Source organism: Sarcophilus harrisii, chromosome 4 (genome assembly GCF_902635505.1).
Source record: "Sarcophilus harrisii chromosome 4, mSarHar1.11, whole genome shotgun sequence".
Classification (NCBI taxonomy): domain Eukaryota; kingdom Metazoa; phylum Chordata; class Mammalia; order Dasyuromorphia; family Dasyuridae; genus Sarcophilus; species Sarcophilus harrisii.
In genome coordinates, this window is record NC_045429.1 from 116013706 (window position 1) to 116018352 (window position 4647).

The 4647-nt window shown below is 32.3% G+C and overlaps 1 pseudogene; it reads left to right on the forward strand.

Moving 5' to 3' along the window:
• The first annotated feature begins 1715 nt into the window (after positions 1-1715).
• Positions 1716-2185, forward strand: LOC111720438 (annotated as a pseudogene).
• The last annotated feature ends 2462 nt before the right edge of the window (positions 2186-4647 follow it).

Genomic DNA, 4647 nt, shown 5'->3' on the forward strand with positions numbered 1-4647 from the left:
AAAAGAAATTATGTTTTGGCCAATATGGGGAATTGTTTTGCTTGGCTGTGCATATTGGTTACAAGGATTTTGTTTTTTTCTTTTTCTTTTTCTTTTTAAAGGGGGACAGGTGGGGGACATACAAAAGAAGAGAAATGAATGTATGTTGATTTAAAAAATTAATTTTTAAAAAGCAGTTATGGAGTGGGCGTTGGCATGGACTTTGGAAAAAAACAAGCAATGAGTTAGAGTCACCTTAACTTTGATATTTAAAAATACTTCTTAATTATTAAATTGTTCAAATATGGAACAGGCAGCCCTGGAAGCTAATGAGTTTTCCATATCTAGACATCTTTAGGATCTAGAGACTGGGTACTGCTTTGTCAGGGATTTTATAAATGGGATTCTTGTTTTACTATGGCTTGTACCAGATGCTTCTCGGTTCTCTTTTGGATCTAGAATTATGTGAATCCATCCATTTAGGCTCTGAGATTATGATTCTTTTTGGTCTATGTTCAATCCTTAAAGTCTCAGCTTTACCCACATCTAACAGCCAATATAATACAGAACAGAGATGATTCAGTCTCTACCCTATGGTCAAGATTTGTCATCTTTGCCCATTTGTGCTGCTGTTGTCTTCTTCCTCCCAGATTGTGGTCCCTGTTTGCATGACTGACTAAATCTATGATAGTTGCTTGCTTCTTTTATTATTAACCAAGCTCTAAGAACCTACTTAACTCTACATCATCTGTCTAATCCTGCTTGCTTAGCTAGATTTTCACTCCTAACCTTTTTTAGTCATCCACATCCCATTACTAATCACAAACCAATATGGCAGCAATAATCCAAACTGCAGAGATCTGTGTAGATAAAAATTTAACCTCATATCTATAACACACAGTAAATAGCATAATGAAGAAGAGAATGCTTTTCCCATTCTGCCCAAGCTTGAAAAACAAGTTTGAAAATCAGAACTAAAAAATAATTGGTAAGTCACTAGGGAGAGAGCTTGGAATGGGGAGAGAATAGATAATAGGAAATTAAGGAGAGATACCCATTAAACTCACCAGCCACTATTGAATAAAACATAACAGAAAGCCAGGCCTGACTAAATGAGATATGGAAAACATCTCTTTGGTCATCTATTCATATTTTTTGCCTGAGCATAAGAGCTTCCAACAGAATGACCAAATTCTCCTCCACCCTTCTCATAGAGGAAGCACTTGGGAGTAGGAAGAAGGGTGGGAAGAAGTTTTCATGTCCCCAGATGCTTTGTCCAGCCAAGATTTCAGGAATAAAAGGGCTTCCCAAATCCTAGTGCAATCAGCACCTTTATTATTTGGTAATAAATTTTCCCCTTGTGTCAAACTTGCTTTGTAAATAAAGACTTGGCTTGTGCAGAAGCTATTCCCAGAAAATAACAACTAACCAAGGAAGTCAATCTTTGTGACTTGGTTAAGATACAAATTTGGGTAATCTCAGCAATAATATAGATATAGGTAACAAATCTTAAAGATAAAACAGTCACCAATCTCTCTGTAACTCCATTCTTTCAAAACTGTTATATCTAGTGGAAACTACCAATGTGTAGGCCTGGGCATGAGCTGGGTGCATGAAGCTAGGAGGATACAGTCAAACCCTCCATACCCCAGCCACTCACTAGACTGGGCATTGCCTCAGCCCAGGCTCAAGTCCTGACCTCCCCCTACTCTAGAGCCTGAAAGAAGAAGCAGGAAATGGCAAGTGAGGCTCTCTACTTTCTTTTCCACAACAAAATGATGACCTGCATCTACAAGTCCATGAATCATAGGGAGGAAGAAAATAGTCTTTAGTTTTAGAGTCTGACAGAGATTAATAGAAAGTTTTACAAAGTTCATTGCAAGGTTCAAGGATGAATTAGATACCATGAAGTTCATTTGCAAATATTTTTGGACCACTGTTTTCAAGAAACATATAGATAGCATTAAGATAACAAATTTTGATTTTTTACTCCGATATCAGTATTTTTTAATTCAGGAAACAGTATTTAGATCACACACCTAAGTATTTAGCATTTCTATGTGACTTAATCAGAAGTGCCTTATTAAATTTGGAGATAAGTATCATGATAGTTGATATGTCAGCATTCCTACCATGAAAATTTCAAGTAATGATACAGCAGATATATGTAGCATGCCTTCAAATGCTTTTACAATGTAGAGATTAAATTATAAAGATTTTTGAGTAATAACTTTTGATTGACTAACATTTTCACAAGTTTCTTGATTTGTGTAAATTATGTTAATTTAATTTATTAGATGATGTATTATGCACTCTCAAATAAGATTATCATTGTGTGTGTGTGTGTGTGCACGTGTGTGCGTCTTTGTGAGTGTTGTCTTAGAAGTTTATATTAAAGTTAAGTTGTGTTAGAAGTTTCTATTAAAATAAAGAGGATTTGTATTTTAAGTCTGGTCATGGTAGTATAAAAACAAAGACTTAAAGGATTTCTGGGATCTGTAAGGATATAAAGAAAGAAGGTAAATCTTTGAAAGAAATAAGATGAAGAAAACTAATTTGATGGGTTACTAAATTAAACAAATGGTTAAAAGATTATATATTTAAATGTACATCGAGACTAATCTGGATGACTCTTCACATGCAAAAGTTACTTTTCCAAGTCAATTTCACTATATTCAGGTGATGAATAATTGAGAATGTCCATTCTTCAAGCACACTAGATAATACCAATATTTATTTCCAACAAATTTTAAACAAGTCATACATCTTAAAATCTCTTCTGTGTTAAATATCCCCTCATGGGCTTACCAATGGCATGTGATAAATATTGATTTTTTTTTTAAAAAAGAAAAAAAAAGTAATTACCAATGTGTAGCAATCCACTTGTTTCCTGGCAGAGGCATAATAATAATAATAATAGTCTCTAAATTCAATCCATCATCTATCTCACAAGAGAGGAAAAGAGCAATGGCAAAACAAAGAGAAAGCCAAAAGTGCTGTATGTTGAAATTTCTGTGTATCCTGAGTCTGCTACAGAAGTTGTAAAGACGCAACTTGAATGTCGAAATAGTGATCAATGAAGGTCTGGCAATGCTACTGACTGGCTTAGCATCCAATTTAGTATGATGTGATTGTTTCTATGAATCTAAGAAATAGGATGATAGTAGGTTAGAAGCTAGCCCTGCTCAGAACTATCCTCAATATCACCTTAACATGAAGGTCAGCAGAATAAATGTTACGGTACCTTTGTGTTATGGTACCACAAAAAAACAAGATAAATCAAAATAAATAAGACATAAAAATTGTTCACCTGCTGAAAAAGTTTTGGTACCAATTGCATTGATTAAAAGCTAGTAAATGAAAAGTATGTATGAAAAAAACTAAAGTTATGATTTTTTTTCCCAACAAAATGTTGTTTTTGCAACAGTATCATGTCATATAAAATGGATTTTACCAATTATAAACATGGAATTTCTATTACTTTTTCACAATAATTTCCTCAATTCCAAGTCATATAACATATGTATGAGGAATCAATCCAGGGGAATTGTAATTAGATAGCTTCATACTTAATGCCATATAACACACAAAAAAGGAAATAAAAATTGAAGTGTTGTTCACATAGATTACTAGGAAGAAAAAATATAGAGGAATTAGAGGAAAAACTAGAAGTCATTGAAATCTACATTTAATTAGCACAGCTGCAGAAGAGCTAACTATAGAATTAAGTGGATGACAAAATCTATTGACTAATGAATGGTTGATGTCTTAAATGACTTTGAAAAGGAGATGAGCAAATTTAGATTGGGGGTTTCAAAAAATCCTCTTTATTTAAGACATTTTTTAATTCCTTAATGCTACTTCACTTTGATAAGTTTATGAAAAATAAATTGAATTATTGCAAATTTTTAAAAGAACCAACTATACAAAAACAGGAATTCAAAAAATGTTAGAATCTATTAAAACTACCATGAATGTATTTTCCTACAATATTTGATAGAGTATGAAAACTTACCAAGACCATCATACAATAGTATAAAAACTGTGTCATTACCATGGCAAGGATGATAGAGGAAAAGTTATACTACCTAAGAATGTTCCTAAGAACAGACATCAAATATCAAAATGGAAGAAGCAGGATAAGTAAATTATTAAAGATCAATAAAAAGATATTATAAGATTATATCAATATTTAACTGGAATATGAAGTAGAAAATTAAATAATAGATTACTTGATTAAAGGCAAAGACAAAGAGTATTTCACAATGGAATCCAGAAAACAAATAGATATAGATATAGACATACCTATAGATATAGATATAGATATAGATCAAAAATTCTTGAAAGTATTAATCAAGAATTAAAAGCAAAAGATTAAAATAATATAAGGAGTAAAGTTTTAAAAATTAATCAAATAATTCATTATCTATTTTAAAAAATTATACTGCAGAGATTACAGCAGCAAAAAAAATTAGGACAAAAAACTCCCCCCCAAAAAAGGATCATGTGATATAATTTCTGATGGTCTCTGGTCAAAACACATCCAACACAATGCAAGCACAAATCAGATCAAAAGCAACATAGAAAGATAGAAGTCATTGAAAGAAAGAAAAGTGAAATTCTAAATACTCCTTAAAACTGGAAAAGAGTGGGACTATATTGATACCA